The 19,013-nt window shown below is 38.7% G+C and overlaps 1 long non-coding RNA gene across 1 annotated transcript in view; it reads left to right on the forward strand.

The window, feature by feature from the left end:
• Positions 1–7,011: 7,011 nt before the first annotated feature.
• LOC115289800 overlaps positions 7,012–19,013 on the forward strand; it is a 48,185-nt gene continuing 36,183 nt past the window's right edge. Inside the window, exon 1 of the long non-coding RNA XR_003907812.1 lies at positions 7,012–7,212. This is a non-coding gene — a long non-coding RNA (uncharacterized LOC115289800). The remainder of the gene's footprint in view (positions 7,213–19,013) is intronic.

Here is a 19,013-nt window from a genome sequence, read left to right on the forward strand (position 1 = left end):
CTGAAGGAATAACTAGCTGTTTAAAATATCCTTGTTAGAGTATGAATGACTTATCTCACTAAGCTGCAGAAATTCATTCTTTAGTACATGCTCAGATAATATTTTATCAGTTAGGCACTGAAAATTAACTTGGAACTAAGGATTTAAATTTAATGTGTATGTGGGAAAACCTGGTAAGCACGCACTCCAATGATACTCGTAATAGAGGTTATCTTTAAAGAATTATAGATTCAAACTTTAATACCCTTCCTTGTGGAATAATAGAGACATAGTACTCTTTAAAAAGTTAATTATGTTCAACATTTAGGATGGGCTGTGATAGAAAGTTGTAAATCTTTATTTTTGCTTTTTAAATGCAGAACCCAATTTTCAAGCATTGAAAGAAGATGAGGCCAAGTGATAGAAGTGTGTTATATTATGGAAGAACTGGTAGGTGACCAACGTGGGGGTAGATGTCAGAGTGGCAGACTAATAGGGAGCTCTGGACTTGGGCAAATCACTTACCCTTTTTGTGCTTTAGTTTCTGCATCTATGGAATGGGAGTGACAGTAGTCCTTATTTCATGGGATTATTATGAGGATTAAGTAAATTAATACCTATAAAATGCTTAGGACAGTGCTTGATGCACAGAAGGGGCTCAGTAAACTGTTAACCATTGTTGTTATTGCCGCTGGTATTGGTATTGTGTCAGGCCATACTCGGTGATTTTCAAAACCACACGGACATTATAGGTAATGTTTTGAAGCAGGGCTCTTGTTATAAGTATGCCTAGAAAATGAATAGTACAGTTTTTACAAGGCACATGCAAGACAACACCAACGGGGAGGGTCAGGCAGAAGGACAGCAGGCGATGAGGCATGGACTGAGGGGAGACCTCCCTGCAGGATTTCTCCACTCAGGCAGTACTTGACCAAGGATCTTGTGGCAGATTCATCTGGCATCTTTTCAGTGTGGGAGCCTCTTAAGAGGGTGTCTAAGGATTAGGTCAGAAAATGGATGCACAGGCCTAGAAAGGAGACAGGAGTTAGAGGTTTATCTGTGTTCATGGAAGAATTGCATGCATTTAAGTACCAGATTAAAATTTACAAACTCATTTGGGCCTCCTTGAAAAGAGTAGGGATGATAGAAAGACATGGAACAGGAAGGGAGAAAGAAGTGGTAGAAAGCAATACACGAAGTAGTAGAAGTTACTCAAGGACTGGAGAATCTGAAAGCTAAAGGAAGTGGAGTTTAGGGGAGGAGGACATGTCAGAGGACAAATTAGGCTCCTCCGCGATCCTAAGATTATCACTTTTGGAAGCAGCCATAGAAGCTTCAGATTCAGGAATCTATTGAGAGTGATAATCCAGCTAAGATTCATTTCAGGAAAGCAGATCTTGCAAACAAGGTTAATAAACCTAAGGAGTTCTAGAGCAGGAAACAGTGGCAGCGGCTGTGTCATGAAGTTTCAGAGGCTTTGGATCTGGAGCAGACAAATGCAGAGAAGAGCAGCTGCAAGGCTACAAGCATGGACTACAGGGTTGCCTATTATTATACTACTTTTAATGTTTATTGATTTTTGAGAGAGACGTGCAAGTGAGCACATGAGCAGGGAAGGAGCAGAAAAAGAGGGGAGCACAGAATCCAGAGCAGGGTCCAGGTTCTAAACTGTCTGCACAGAGCCTGATGCAGGGCCTGAATCCACAAACCAGGAGATCATGACCTGAGCTGAAGTTGGACATTCAACCAACTGAGCCACCCAGGTGCCCCAGGTTGCCTATTATAAATGTGGGGTGCTGTGTTCACATGTGGAGATGGAAGCTATGCCACTTGACAGAGGCCCAGCTCAATTTAACACTGGTCTTTGGGGCTAAAAACACCAGACTCAGAAGGGAAATGGAAATAGAAGTGTTCAAAATATGGGAAGGATGTCAAGAGAAAGAAGGAAGATTTGGGTACGATCTAGACATCAGAGATGCTACCGCTAAAAACCTCCTCATTTCTCTTTGTACTTAATTGGGCTCTACACCCATTTTATTTTTTTAATATTCATTTATTTTTGAGAGAGCACAAGCAGGAGAGGGGCAGAGAGAGTGGGGCAGAGGATCCGAAGTGGGGTCTGCACTGACAGGCTGACAACCTCAAGCACAATGTGGGGCTCGAATTCATGAACTACAAGATCATGACCTTTTTTCCTTTTGAGGAAAAAGAGGAAGATGTTGTATAGGAAATGAGCTATGTCCCTATTAAAAGCAACTAAGACATCCTATGTCACAGTTAACCTCTTATTTGGAAGTTTATCCTAACTGACTTAAATTCACATGTAGCAGTTGGAAAACTGACATATTCTAATAGGCCTCCTGGCAAGGCAGAAACCAAAAAGATGTTTTCTCTTCATCCTTTGTTTCCCGTGCATTATTCCCCTTCCCCCAGGTAGCACTCAGTCTGCTGTAATACCTGGTAGGCAATGGCTACTAGGGGCTGTCTGTTCACTGGATCCTAGGGACATCATTTTGTTTGCAAAATGCTGCAACTTACAGAAGTCACATTTGCTTCTACATTTATGAGACTCAAGAGATATGGGTGAGTTACTTCATTTTGAAGGTGCCTAAGGCACTACACCCATTGTAATGGAAGAAGGCTCAGGGTGCAGTGAAGGCTGAAGGAACCCAAACCCCAAGGCACTTGAGGAAGAATCCTCTGACAGGGACTTTCTGAAAGGATCAGGAAACCAGGGAGAAGAGTAATTGGATTCGGAAGATCTTTGAGTTCAGTTTATGGTAGAAATAGGAATTCATTTTGGACTTGGATTTCTCTATTATTGTCATTGTTCCATTTTCAACCACTCTTTGTTGTTTTATTTGGACTTTTGAAAGTAATATTCTCTGTTGACCAGTTTTGGACAGTATGACTAGGTATGATTTGAGATGGGAAATAAACTAGGAAGTGAATATTTGGCCAAGGGTGCAGCGCGGCCTTGAAGTTAAATTGATTAATGACCTATTATGACCCATTACCCAAACGCTTAGAAGGACCAGCTTAAGCTTCACCGTGCATCTCAGTGGTCCCAGGAAGCAAGGAGCAGTGGTAACGACTGCTAATGCTCCAAGGGAGCTGCTAATCTCTCTTAGGTAGACAACCTTAGCTGAACAAAGTTTGCTTGTTAAGCCCAGTTGCGAAAGATGAAATAAATAAATAAATAAATAATGGTGGGGGGTGGTTGAGATCTTCTGTCAGAGCTTATGAAGGAAGACCTTTCCACTCAAGCTTCTGCCTCTGTGTACCCTCTTATTAGATCCTCCACATGGAAAAAGTGACTAGCCTGGTCAGAGACTCTGAGGGCACTTAACCAGAGGGAAGGATCATGACATTGAAAGACGCTTTCCTTTCTTACAAGCCTAATGCCTGCTTTTAATTTCCTACCCCTAGGAGCAGCAGGCTGCTCTGCACATACTCTCTCGGGGGGAGGGAAGTGGGCAGCATGTAGCGATGGGTGATACCTGTCAGGTGAGGGGCCCTACTTGTCCTCCTCTCCCCTTTCTGTTCTCAACTCTGTGGCTCTGGCAGGCCAACCTCATCCTGGCACCTGGTCGGATAGGTGGACTTGGAGTCAGCTATTCGTACTTCTCCATATGTCCCGTTCTTATTCTCACTCCTACTCTTCTCTCTTCTGGCATTCTTAAAGGGGTCACAGGACTTAGACTTGAAGTTGGAAGAGCAAGAGACCTCACTTAGACCTTCTGGCCTCTACCCAGCCTTGATCCAAGCATTAAGCTTGGGCATTTGGCTGCTTACTAATAAAATGGCACTGGGGTTCTCACTGGGGCACAGACACAGGCATGTGTGTTCCCTCAGAGAAGCTGGTCAATATAAGAGGTGGAGGTAGCATTTGAGTTTGGAATTCTACCACCAATTTTTAATACTGTTGTGGGGGACAGATGGTTATTTTCTACATTTTAAAGCTACGAATGTGTCTTACAAGATGTTGCCTAGCTCAGAAATTCCCAAAAGAAAAATGAAAAACGAACAAGACCTTCAGAAAAGTTAGAACTGTTTTTGTGACATATAAACTGGAAGAAAACAAGAGAATTTATAAATATATTTTGAGCAAGATTTTGTAGCTGTAATTTACATCTATGCTGGGTGAATAAACTACTGGTCTTCAAGTTATAAATGAGTTAAAAATGTGAAATGAAAGACAATTCCAAATAAGTCAAAATATTGTTATATTCAATGCATGTAATAACTTCTTTATTTTAACCATAAAGAGCTATACATTTTATATTAATAGAAAATGAATTTCTCTCTGCCCTCAGCTATTTAAGGAATATTGGTTTGAAAGTGAGCCAGATGACTCCTCTCCCCAGGGTTCCCATATGACTTGAGCCAGTCCTTTCTCAGCCTTCTGCTCTATCATTTATCTAATGATGCTTTGTTTGTGCCACCTACTACACAGCCCTCAGATTCCATGGTTCCTTTTGAAAAGACAGGCTATTGCAAGGAGCGGTTAAGGTGGAGAGGACAAGGGTAAAAACTGAAAAGATAAGGAGACTCACTGTATACCTAATAGAATGGCTAAAATCCAGAGAGCTGACCACACCAAATGCCGGTGAGGTGAACAGCCACAGGAACTCCTGTACATTGCCTGTGGGAATGCAAAATGGTGCAGTAACTTCAGAAAAACATCTGGTGGTTTCTTACAAAATAAAACATACTCTTTTTTTTTTTAATGTTTTATTTAGTTTTTTGATACAGAGAGAGACAGAGCATGAGAGGGGGAGGGGCAGAGAGAGAAGGAGACACAGAACCAGAAGCAGGCTCCAGGCTCTGAACGGTCTGTACAGAGCCTGACACGGGGCTCCAACCCACGAATGTGAGATCTGACCTGAGCCGAAGTCAGAGGCTTAACCGACTGAGCCACCCAGGTGCCCCAAAATAAAACATACTCTTACCATAAGATGCAGCAATCTCACACTTGTTGGTATTTACCCAAAGGAGGTGAAAACTTCTGTCCACACAAAAACCTGCACACAGATGTTTATAGTAGCTTTATTTATAATTGCCAAAACTTAAAAAGCAGTGTATTCTCTCCAGGGGAATGAGGGTGGCATGGTAGAGAGAGGCTATCTCTGTTAAGTAGGCCTAATTGTCCTCCTCTCACCTTTCGGTTCCCCACTCAGTGGATCTGGCAGGCCAACCTCATCCTGGCATCTAGTCAGCTAGGTGAACTTATGCTCAGTTATTCATACCTCTCTATGTAAGTTTTGTCTTTCTTTCAGTAGATAAAAGGATAAATAAACTCTGGTACATTCAGACAATGGAATACTATTCAGCACTAAAAAGAAATGATCAAGCCATGAAAGAAACTTAAGTGCATATACTAAGTGAAAAAATCCGGAAAGGCTACATACTGTATGAGTCCAACTATATGACATTCAGGAAATGGCAAAACTATGGAGACAGAAACAAGGCCAATGGTTGCCAGAGGTTAAGGGAGGAGGGATGGTATGACAGGCAGAGTGCAGAGGACTTTTTGGAGAATAAAACTACTCTGTATGATACTATAATGATGGATTCATGTCATTATCAGTTTGTCTAAACCCATAGAATGGACAATGGCAAGAGTGAACCTAATGTAAACCATGAACTTTATAATATGATTATAATATGCCATTGTAGGTCCATCAATTGTAATAAATGTACCACTACTCTGGTGGGGCAGGTTATGCACGTGTGTGGCAGGGAGTATGTGGGAAATATCCGACTTCCTGCTAATTTTCCTGTGAACCTAAAACTGCTCTAAAGAAATAAAGCCTATTAAAAACATACACAAACTTTTATTTTAAAGAAAAAAATCAGTTTTCTATGTTTTATTTTCCAAAACACTATATTGCCAAACAGACTAACCACACATATGATGGACATTCACTCTAAATGCTGCTTTAGAGAGAGAAAGGTGGTAAGCCTCATACAAGTGTCAACTGTGTCAGATGACATTGGCTTTATGAAGCTCCTTCCCCTGTCACATTTCTATTCAGTATACAGTGAATCATTAAGGTCAGCATTTAAGTTTATATATAAAATAATTGCTTATATGTTTCAAAGGGGCACCCCAATGTTTATAGCAGTACTATCAACAATAGCCAAAGCATGGAAAGAGCCCAAATGTCCATTGATGGATGAATGGATAAGGAAGATGTGGTGTGTATACACACACACACACACACACAATGGAATATTAGTCGGCAATCACAAAGAATGAAATCTTGCCATTAGCAACTATGTGGATGGAACTGGAGGGTATTATGCTAAGCGAAATTAGTCAGAGAAAGACAAATATCATATGACTTCACTCATATGAGGACTTTAAGATACAAAACAGATGGACATAAGGGAAGGTAAGCAAAAATAATACAAAAAACAGGGAGTGGACAAAACATAAAAGACTCTTAAATATGGAGAACAAACAGAGGGTTACTGGAGGGGCTGTAGGAGGGGGGATGGGCTAAAGGGGTAAGGGGCATGAAGGAATCTACTCCTGAAGTCATTGTTGCACTACATGCTAACTAACTTGAGTGTAAATTTTAAAAAAGATATTTCAACAGATAATTGGTTAAAACTGGATGCACAAAAAATTTTTAAATGAATTCCACATGGATGGATTAATTTTATGACTCCAAGTGGATTTTAAAGTTTAGCTTCTAACCAAGATTGTGTTTTGTCTCAAATTATCATTTAATAAACATATCTATTATTAATTCAAAAAAATAAAATATAATTGCTGAGAAAATGTTGGTATTTTTGTTCACTACGCAACTGGAGAAGGGGCCTTGGTGTGAAGGTCCACGTTTTGGGGTGTGAGAACAATGGGGAGTCTTACTCAATCCATTCTCATAACTTCCCCTCCCCCACTTCAAGGGAGCCTCTGACACTGCAAAAATTTACACTTACGGAAATTGAAAATTAAGGAACTGATCTTTTTGTATAAGTAAAACCCTCCAAGCTACTACTTACCTAGGATCACAAATGAAAGGAGTTAGACTTTTGAAAACAAACAGATCAACAGATTAAACACCCTGAAGTTCTAATAGCCCTAGTTAAAAACTCTTAGTTAAAAAGTAAACAATTAAGAGATACTCATCAAAGGTGGACAGCTTTTAGCATAGAAGCTTGTAATTTTTTTTTTTTTTTTAAGGAAACCCTACTTGGAATCCAGCTTGTCCTAACAAGAAGGTAAGAGAGCTCTCCAGTCATTACAGACCTTATTTAAAGGACCAGGCCCCACCACAGGATGTGTCTCCTTTTTGATACAGATCAACCTTATTATATGACTTATTTTAATGAGTGCTTAGCATAGCACTGAGGGTATTTTTTTGTCTCAAAGTATAATCTGTTATTAATTTTCAGGTCAATATCCTTTGGGAAATAAGGAGCAAGGCAAGAATTTTTCACCTATAAACCAGGGTTGGGTGAGCAAATACAACCAGATATTCTTCAAGGGGCCACCGATGAGCCCCCTTTCTAACCTTACTTCTTGAACCGGAACAGTTTTCTCTGTTCCCTTGATTTCTACTTCTAGTGTCCAAACTTTGATGGTTTGGATTCTGATCACTTTTTGTTCCTTACTTTGTATCCTGTTTTTTTGGACCTGCACCTCCCAAGATCCTAATCTTTATGCTGTAGACTCTGAGCTGATAATTCAACCAAGACTTCCTGTTTTTTTGCTTGATAATTTCATTTGGCACCATAATGAAATAGAAAGAAAATCTAGGCTTTGCAGTCACACAGACTTGGATTTAAATCCTGACTATCCCACTAACTGTGATCTGATTTGGGCAATGTATCTCCCTGATGATCATTTTTCTTTTTGGTAAAATGAAGATAGGAATCTCCACCTCAAAATATGATTATGATTGGAAATAGCAGTAATGGCTGTATAGCATTGTGTCACTGAAATGCACATTTAAAAAAGGTGAAAATGGGAAATTTTATGTTAGGTGTATTTTACCACACTTGTAAAGAAAAAGAAAAACTATGGTTGTAAAAATTAGTCTGTAGAACACACATTACAATGCCTGGCACATCGTAGGCTCTCAACAAATAAGAACTGTATGGCATAGAATATTTTATGTTGCAAATACCAAAAAAGAAGAAACCACAACTCAAGATGGTTTAAACAAGGGAATGTACTGGTTCATGAAACTGAAAAGTCTAGCGGTATGGCAGGCTTTTGGATTAATTTATTTCACTAAGGATTGTTTACGTCTTTAGTCACTAAGAGTCCAGTTTCTTTCCATCTCTCCACTTTGCGTTCTGCATTGCCAGCTTTATCCTCAAGCCAACAACTCTCACGATCACAGGATGGCTGCCTACAGCTCCAAAAAGTACATGTTCCCTCTTCCACATCGGGGCAGAATGACTCGGCCCCAGCATCCTAGCAAATATCCTGATGTTCAGGTGCTTAAATCACAAGCCTGCTCTGGAACCAAAAGTTGTGCATGGGAAGATGGAATGTGGTGGTTGGTTTAAGCTAACCAGGCTGTGGGTCATCTTCCCTGGAAGCACATGGGTTGCATGGGGAGAGGTGGATTCCTCAAATAAAAACCGAGAGACTTGGTGGGGGTGAGAAAGCAGAGCTAAGAAGCTAAGGAGACAAGGAATAAAAGTCCATTTTTGTAGCTATTATCACTATTATTAGCTTTCTTGGCCCTTAGCCCTTGGCTCTTGGCTATTTCTTTGGAAATCATTAAAAAAAAAACCCACTAAGCTGTTATTTTGAGTAAGTGTATTTTTTTCTAGCAAAGAGAGATCAATAACTATGAAGGTAAGTTTAATTTAACTGGCTATTAGGCATCTGGAACACCAGCCAAAGAAGCAGCAAAAGGCACTGAGTGAAGAGGTTTAACAAGAATGAATGTCAGAGATGGAGGGTAAGGAGGAAGCTAGAAAGATGGTACTTGCCAAAAAGCTAAATCCAGAGGGTAAGATCAGTCACTGGTCTATTCTTTACTCGTGCCAGGTTATAAGCCATGACCTGGGCCAGGACAAAAGGGGTTACCCCAAAGCAGAATTGACCAAAGAAAGACCTCATTAAAACCCAACTTTGCCTGCTCTGCCTGTGCCTTTGCCGCCACAACCTGCCCATCTATGATTCCTCTCTCTTTGACCCAGCCCCCATCTAATGACTCACTGATTTCTGCCAATTTTATTTCTGTCCCTTCTGCCAAGAAGGCTCTTCCACATTCCTTTGCTGCATTTCATCTGGATATTTTCTACTCATTGGTTAAGACTTTAAATTGTCTCTTTTCTCCCCAGGAAGGCCTTCTGGTACACCACTGGCCCACCTCCCATCCCCAGACACACAGCACAGGCTGATTTGATTTAGGTAATCCTGTTTGGTGCTCCCCACCTGTAATCAATGCCTGGGAGCTTAGAGATTTACCTGTGTGATCCCAGTCCCTGAGGGCTGCCCTCCCCTTCTGAAGAGCAGGGATTTATCTTAGTCATCTTGCTTTCCATGATGTTCAGCACAGTGTCTGGCACATAGTAGGAGTTCAATGAAATGAGGAGGCAATTCCTTCAGTAACTATCTGATCTCCTCTTCCCAAGGACTTAAGAAATAGAAGGACACATAAAAAGCAAAGTGTTCTCTCTACCTAGAAAGGAGTTGGGAATAAGGAATGCAGAGCCAGAAAGATGGTTTGTGGTACTTTGTACCCACTTAGACGATGGAAGTGGTGACAGCAGAATCAAAATTTTTAAGAAAATGCTGAATGCCTTTTTCTTTTCTATTCTCTACCTTCAAACACTGTTCCTATTCCCAAACTGTTAAAGTATATTGATTTTCCCTATTTAGTCACATAGCATTCACAATTTTTATGTTGTTTTTTTCCAGAGAATAAGGATGCGATTATTACGTGAAAGTGACCATTATAATAGTTCAAACTTATAAACACTAGTTATTGGCATTTGCAGAATGAAGCAAGCCACCTGAACAAAATACCAGGTGCTCAGTAAACTTACTGAAATACCTCATTCTGGTTACAAAGAGCTCATATGACCTTTATGTAGGGAATTTGTTTACTGTTTAATTTATTTTTCCATTTTGAAACAGAGATTCATCCATTATAGGAAAGGAACCAATTATTGGGTAAACACAGTAACACCTAATGACTATACCCTCTGGTATTTAGTCTCAAAACATTTCTTAGCTTATGGACTTAAAAATATTTTAACATTACACTAAAATGAGATTCAGTGTAATTTTTAATGTTCCAGGAGGTAGAACACCCAGCCCTGCTTCTCAAGCAGGCTAGCTGAGAGGTCTTGTGCTTTGCCTGGTGGTTAGGTTTTGATAAGAGAAGAAGTTACAGAACTGAGGGCTTACTTTGATAACTTCTTGTAGGTTTCTGGTTACTTGGGATTATTTGGAGGCAGAGCCAGCTACAGGCAAATTTCCCAATGTGATATAATGTGTCTTTATGCACCATTCCCGCATGACCCATAACTGTGTTCAAGCCCCCTTCTCCCCACTGTTGGTGTCTGTCCTTCTGTCCTCATGCTCTCGTCCTGTGCCTTTCTGACCAGAGAAGAGGGCCACCATGCTGACTCACATGTACACCTTTCTCTGACTTCCATCACTCCCTGTAAGAGTTATAATAACTTTTTATTCTAAAGTACACTTCAAAAAATCATATATTAGTGTTTTCTCAATTCTAAGACATTCTACCTCCCCCTCCCCCATTTTGGTGTTTAAAAGATTAGAATTAAGTTTACAGTCTCTTTCTTTTATCTCCTAAAAAAGTGCTTACTACATCTGGTCAATCCTACAATCAAAAGTGTCTTAGACTTGCAGAGATGTGGTGTGAATGTATTTCACTGGAGATAACAAGTTTTTTTTGAGTCAGATATTGCTGCATGTGGAGATTGGAGCAATCACACAGCTAATTCAGATACAGGACTTTTGGGTGGGAATATATGAATAACTTGGACAAAACAAACTAGTTGTTAGTTGGTTATATGGACTAGTTGTTATCCAGATAATTATCTTAACCCCCTTCACTCCTTTACATTGCCTCTTTGGGAATTGAAAGCTAAGAAAATATGAAGCTAAATGTCTCTATCCTATAAAAGATAGGGGATCTTAAACTTTCTCTCTGCACAAATTGTCCTGAAGTCTAATATCTGTATTAAACAAGAGGCCAGAGTTATAAACAGAACTCTCCACAGTACATCCTTGATGTAGATGACCATCTACTTCAAAAGTCTCAAACAACTCCTAAGGTCTTCCCTGAAATGACTTTAACTTGATATTATCTATTCTTGCTAAAGAGGTGATGACTGTTTTGGTCACTGCTCTGTGGAGGGGGCAGACTGTCAATGTAACTATGAATACACATGGGTCTTGCCTTGGGTAGAACATTGAGAGGTATCTGAGCCCTGTTTGTGATGTCACGCAAAAATCCACAATATTTTCCTACAGTATATAAAGGAAGACAATTATAAGTTGAAAAAAAAAAGCATTTTTCTAGTTATTCACTGCCAGTCTTAGCTGTTAAAATAAGGAATAAAATGAAAATTCTGAGAGCATGCCTGTCCCTAACACTTGGAGTTCCCAGGACAGGAGTGCAGATAGAGGGCTACATACAATAAGTCCAAATCATTAACAATTATCAAGGCAAAATAACATTAAATAAATGTGTTCTATCCACCTTCCTTGAGAAATATACCTTTTTTGTGACAAAAAATTAGTGTATAATGCAATGGTTTTTATATGGCTGAAAGTCAGCTAAATAGCAAAAATGACGGGACTTAATTATTATTATACATTTGGGCATTCTATTGATGGGCTCATGATGTTTGGATGAGTAAGAAGATAAACATGTACATAGGTTGTAAATGACTACATTTTTATTTGTACTTTTTTCCAGGAAAACCCTAATTATAATGTTATAATCCACATAATTTGAGTTCTATTGACACTAATAGCAAAATTTTTCCTAAATCAATGTACTTCTTAGATTTTTTGTTTAACATTCTATTATGGAAATGCAAAAACATTTACAGATGTAGACACAGAGCATAAAGAACTCCAGTGGACCTGTCATCTGGCCTGAACAATTATTACCGCTGCGTCAGTCCCATTTTATCCATGCTCCCAACTCTCTCTATCCAATTATTTTTAAGCAAATCCTAGATGTCCTATCCATGAATATGTCAGTATGCATCTCTAGAAAAAAAGATCTCTTAATAAATTTATCTTAATACTATTTTCATGCAAAGAAAGTGATTCCTTAATATTAGATGTTTTAAAAATTTGCTTTGATAGAATTGGAGAAATTTTATTCTGCTGAGGCAGTAACAACTAGAATTGTCATTAAAATGTCTAAATCAATGCTTATATTTGGAAACCACAAATTTTACAGATCATGTTCAAACATTTTAATGGGGCTGCAATCATGATTATTATCAGAGAAAATACTACAAAATTTTAATTTTGTCATATAAATTCTATCACTTGTAATTTTTTTCCACCAGCCTATCAGCAATATCTATATCCAGACAGTGTTAAAGCTTCTTTCAATTTTTTCCATGCTGAGACATAAAGAAAAACAGAAAGAAAAATATGTAGTTTAGTTTGTTTAAATCTCTCTCCATAGGGGACCATAATGTATAGAAAATTGCATCTACCATTCCAGACATAGATATATAATATATAGATATATATGGTTGTATACAAACATGTTCATAATTATGCAAATTTTTATTCCCTTTGAAATTTCTGTTTATTTATTGGAATTACATTTTCATTGTATTTGTCATATTTAGTATATTTCTATTTAGAAAAATCATTTTCTCTAAAAATTTAAAAAGCATTTAAAATTATTCAAAAAGTGAAATAGGCGGGTGCCTGGGTAGCTCAGTCGGTTAAGCATCTGACTTCAGCCCAGGTTATGATCTTATGGTTCATGTGTTCAAGCCCTGCATTGGGCTCTGTGCTGATGGTCAGAGTCAGGAGCCTGCTTCAGTTTCTTTGTCTGCCCCTCTCTCTCCCCCTACCCCACTCACGCTCTGTCTTTCTCTCTCTGAAAAATAAAATAAACATTAAATGTTTTAAAAAAATGAAATAGGCAAGTTTAGATCTATGTCTTATGTAAGCTTCTACTAACATCATTAATAGCAAGCAACAGTCCATACCAAAAAGTATTTATTGTTAGCACAAATTAAAAGTATTTTCCACCATAGACCACAATCCCTTATTTGAGGATCTTTTATGGTTTTACTTAACTATCCTAGTGCAACTATTTCATCACCATCTTATCTAAATTAACTCTAACTTCTCTAAGAACATTTAAAAATATTTTTTCTTTTTCTTCCTTCCTTCTTTCCTCCCTCCCTTCCTTCCTTCCTCCTTCCTTTTCTCTCTCTCTCTCTCTCTCTTTCAAGAGAGAGAATTCCAAGCAGGCTCGTCATTGTCAGCACGGAGTGTGATATGGGTCTGGAACTCACCAACAAAACTGTGAGATCATGACCTGAGCTGAAATGGACCCTCAACCAACTGAGCCACCCAGGCACCACCTTCAAAAGCATTCAAATGACATCTCCATTGTTCGCCAGAATGTCTGAGAGGTCAAATTTGATATGTGTTTGATCAAGATGATGCAGTTTGGGCCGGATCCAGAAAGTACTGTATATAATCTTTAAATCACTCCAAAGAATATTGTTGCCATTGTCAGAGTTGAGGCCATACTAGGAACGTGCTGCTAGATATTTAATAAAATTGGATGTGTTTGTGTTTGTGAAGTACAGCACTCAGGGCAAGGGCTCCTCTTGCCTGAGTCTAAGAGAGTCATTGCAGACCAATGATAAATGTATATATTAATGATACCTTATAGTACACATGTGCTATATTTTTTGAAGTGCTTCCACATTTATGATTTCTTTTGATCTTCACAATAACCTATGAACTAGGTAGAGCAATTAGAGATGAGAAACAGAGGTCTAGAGAGGTTAAGTGATTTATCTAAAATTACACATCTAATTAGCGGTAGAACCTAGGTCTGCACACACACGTTTTCCTCTTGTACTATGTTATATTGTGCTGTCTCCTTAATGCTTTTATAAGAAAGAGACCTGACAGTTGGACAGGCTGCATCCCAACATTTTTCATTCCTTAAAACCCTTTGGATTTTAGAAAAAAAAATAAATACCGGCCAATGACTGAAAAAAAAGTCATATGCTCCTTCATATCTGTCCATGTGGGACCAATACATACATACTGAGCAATGTTTCAGAAACTGGAGATTTATCTCCGTCCAGGCAAAGGTTCACTTGAGTAATACAAAATAAATCTTTTGAACAGTGAAGATCATATTCTTTAACATATTCTGAAGGTATTAAGTACAACTCTGGAAACATAAACTTTGGGAGCATTTCTAAGAGCCGGGGGTTTTTGGATTACAATATACAAAAATACTTCCTAGTGTAATATACAGTGGCTGGAAGTATAAAACATTAGTATGAAAATGAACATAATCCTCTTTTAATCATGCAAGCCAGATTTCTTGTGAATTCTTCTGCACAGTTTGCTCAAGACTGCCTTGGGCCTCTGCCTTCTGCTCATACAGACCCAAGGCTTCAAGCGCTTACTAAAATTCTTTTTTTTTTTTTTTTTGGTCTCCACTTTTTGTACCTTTGAAATTAGGATGCTATCTTAAATGAACTAGAACATAGTGAACTGTTAGTGATGTTTACCTCTGGTGAGTTCTGTGTTGCTTGCACTCTCTATAAAAAGAATGCATTATTTTGATAATGAAAACAAATTTAAAAAATTTAGTCACAGAATGCTCTGTGGTTTACACACCATATCTCTTAGCACTAAAAGAATACCAAGAATGTAATAACAATAATTAACACTTCATAAGGTTTTATCTTCATGATGGATTTCATAAGCTCCTACTTGATACTTCTGAGATATTCATCATAGAAGTCAGCTGTGAATTATCCACAATGGAAACACTCCTCAGAGCTCCCTGGTACTCACCATATTGTATTGTAATTATCTTTTTCCTTGGTCATTTTTTTTGTCACCTGAGTGGGAGCTCCTTGAAAGGAGGAACTGTGCCCATTCATTTCTGTATCTCCAGTGCCTAACACAGAGCTGAATATCAAGTTTGTAAAGTAACTGATTGGATGAAAGATCTGTAGATACTCAGTATTGTTTTTGACTGTTATTTCCACCTATGCAATTTTAACAGTTTGCCTGTGAAGAGGGTGCTTATTCTCTGCTAGCATATGGCGGATTCATTTTTCCTTTGTGGATGGTAAATGGCAAGACAGAAACAGGAAATGTTATTTTTAAAAAGCATATGGGGAAACCTGAGTGGCTCAGTCAGTTGCGTGACCAACACTTGATTTCAGCTGTCATGACCCCGGGGACACGGGATTGAGTCCTGCATCAGGCTCCAGGCTCCACACTGAGCATGGCACCAGCTTCAGGTTTTCTCTCTCTCTCTCTCTCTCTCTCTCTCTCTCTCTCTCTCTCTCTCTGCTCCTCCCCTGTACACAAGCACGTGCACATGCTCTCTCTGTCTCTCTCTCAAAACAAGTGTCTCTATTTTCTCCCCTCAGACATATATAACTTTAGGTCTTTGTTTTTTTTTGTCCAATCTGTTTATCTAATCATTGTGTAAGCAGGTAAAGAAAATCGCTAACTAAATTAAATCTCTCACTGAGACAGGTTGAGAGTAGGGAAAGTTTGAAGTACTTTTTCTTACTACTTAAATCAGAAGAAAATATTTTGTCAATAAAAACTTCTTAACTGGTCTTTAAACTGTGGTATCACGTCTATATAGAGAAACTCTGGGAGAGTGTTCTAGTTCCTAAAACTCCATGGTGAATGACTGAACATTTTTTTTTAGGATCTGCTACATGAATGAAAGTAAAAATATTTGGTAATTCATGTAATGGGAGAAAACAATTGCAACCCACATATCTGACAAGGGTTAACATCCAAAATATATAAAAAACACAACTCAACAACAACAACAAAACCAAATAACCCAATTAAAAAATAGTCGAAGGACTTGAATATATATTTTTCCAAAGGAAATAAACAGATGGCCAATAGATCATGAAAAGATGCTCAATATCCCAAATTATTAGGGAAATGCGAATCCAAACCACAATGAGATACTACTTCACAGCCATTAGGATGGCATACGGCATATAAATACGTATGTATGTATATATGTGTGTATGTGTGTGTATCTTTGTATATATACATATATTTATATAAAATATAAAACAAGTGTTGGTGAGAATGTGGGAGAAATTGGAACACTTGTGCACTATGAGCAGGAATGTAAAGGGTGTAGCCTCTGTGGAAAACAGTAGGGAAGTTCCTCAAAAAGGTAAACATGGAATTACTACATGATCCAAGAATTCTATTTCTCAGTGTATACCCAAAAGAATTGAAAGCAGGGACTCCGACAGGTACTTGTACACTAATTTTCATAGCAGCATTATTCATAATAGCCAAAGAATGTAAACAACCCAGTTGTCCACTAATGAACAAACAAAATATGGTTTATATAAACAATGGAATATCATTCAGTCTTAAAGAGGAAGGATATGCCGATGTATGTTAAACATGGATGTACCTTGAAAATTTTATACTAAGTGAAAGAAGCCAGTCAAAAAGAAGGACAAATACTATATGATCCACCAAAAGAGGTACTTAGAGTGGTCAGATTTGTAACATGGTGGCAGAAATATTTCATAGTAATGGTAACATGGTTGGGCACTGGAGATACAGAAATGAATGGGCACAGTTCCTACTGTCATGGAGGCAGAAAGTCACATGGTGACTGCCTGGGCTGGGGAGAGGGGGAAATGGGGACTTGGTGTTTTAGTGGTAATGTTTCAGTTGGGGAGGATGAAAAAGTTCTGGAAATGGGTGGTGGTGATGATTGCACAATAGGTGAATGTACTTATTGTCACTGAACTGGACAGCTAAAATGGTGAAAATGGTAAAATTTATATGTATATTTTACCATAACTAAAAAAAAAAAGCTTGACATTTACTTAGCACTTGTTTAAAAGCACTTTCACTTGCAGTATTTTATTTGTTCTTCACAACAACCCTGAGAGATAGGCAGGGCATTTATTATGATTCTCCTTTTGCAGATAAGGGAACAAAAGCTCATTTGGTTTAAGTAAACAATCAGGGAACACACAACTAATAAGTGGCAGGACTGGAATTAGGACCCAGGACTACTCCAAGTGCTCTTTCTTCGATTCCAAGCTGCCTTTCACAGAAGGGATCCTGGACCCTGACAGTTGACGCTGACATTGAATTCACTGGCAAATGCCCAACTTTCACTTGGAGAGTGCACATAAAGGCTGATTCCAAAGAATGGTCCTGAAAGGGCTTTCTGGAGAATGTGGACAAAACAACAGGCGCAGAAATCATTAACGACATGTCCCTTTCCCCCCTCACAACAATAATACCGTGAAGAGCAAGACAGAAATACGAGAACTGAAGCAAAAGCCAGGAAGTACTCTGCCGCCATGTGTGAATTTGTCATGGCTCTAGTTCCTTTCTAAACAATTTTTAAGGGACGGTCCCTTGTTAGACTGAAATTTTGATTTTGTCAAGTATTCCTTCAACCTCTTTTGTAGGCCGTGAGAGGATTCTCGAGAATGTTCTTACTGTGGTGGAAGGAGTTTTATTGTTTCCACGTAATACAATTTGATCTGCGTCTGATAGCTTCTTTGAGAAATAGTGATGATTTGTAAAAATATAGAGACATGAAGAACAACAGCACAGACTTTTATCGTGCCACTGCGTGTTCGCATTGTTAATTCAGCCCTGTAAAATCTTTCTGGTAAATTAATTACAGCTAAGAATCAGAAGGGACCGTAAAGCAAAAGCGGCAGACGAGACACAGCCAGCTGTTCTTTAAAAATGGAACGCTGATTTTTATTTTTAAGTATTCAACAAACAGTTCCTGAAGCACATCCTCAAGAATCTCAATCCTATATTGTTGGTGGACTGTGAAGTTTTGTTTTGTGTACCAAAGATGGAAAATGCCAGTTCTGTAGAAATACATTTCTGTGTGTTTAGGTTATTTTCATGGCAAGCCTGAGAGCTGGCATTTCATGACAGCAAAAAGCTTGGGCGTTTAAAATATAATAATTTTGGAAGACCAAAACTATGCTTCGAATGTTTAATAGTGATTTTTCTATGGGGCCTAGGGGAGTTTCTCCAGTCCTGAGGGGTCATATGTCTCCTTTTTCAGTATTTTCCATATTTTCTGCAATGAGCATACCTCACGTTTACAATGGGATAAGATAACATTTATTTTAAAAGTAACAACAGTTAGGGAATCTGGGAGGTTGTCTTTTTGATTCAAACTAACTGAAAAAAACCTGAAAGGTAAAAAATGTGTTCTTTAGCTTTCAAATGAGTAAATATATTATGAGTTCACTTTTACAGAAGAGAAGAGCGAGGCCTAATACAGTTAAGGGCTTGGGCTGTTCACCCAACTGGTAAGCAGCAGAACATGTAAACCTGAGGTTCTACCCTGCCTTTGGGCAGGTGGTTTGAGGGGAGGCCTGGTAGTTCATTTTACTACTCAGCCTACATTCTTTCTGGTGATTCTGAGCAGAATAGGAGCGCTTAAAGTTTTTTTTAATGTTTTTTATTTATTTTTGAGAAACAGAGAGAGACACAGCATGAGCAGGGGAGGGTCAGAGAGAGAGGGAGACACAGAATCTCAAGCAGGCTCCAGGCTCTGAGCTAGCTGTCAGCACAGAGCCTGACGTGGGTCTCGAACCCATGAACTGTGAGATCATGACCTGAGCCGAAGCTGGATGCTTAACCAACTGAGCCACCCAGACTCCCCTAAATTTTTTTTAATGTTTATTATTGAGAAAGAGAGAGAGAGAGAGAGAGAGAGAGAGAGAGAGAACACGTACATGCGCATGCACAGGAAGAGGGAGCAGGCAGACAGTCAGAGACACAGAATCCA

Source organism: Suricata suricatta, chromosome 4 (genome assembly GCF_006229205.1).
Source record: "Suricata suricatta isolate VVHF042 chromosome 4, meerkat_22Aug2017_6uvM2_HiC, whole genome shotgun sequence".
NCBI classification, from domain to species: domain Eukaryota; kingdom Metazoa; phylum Chordata; class Mammalia; order Carnivora; family Herpestidae; genus Suricata; species Suricata suricatta.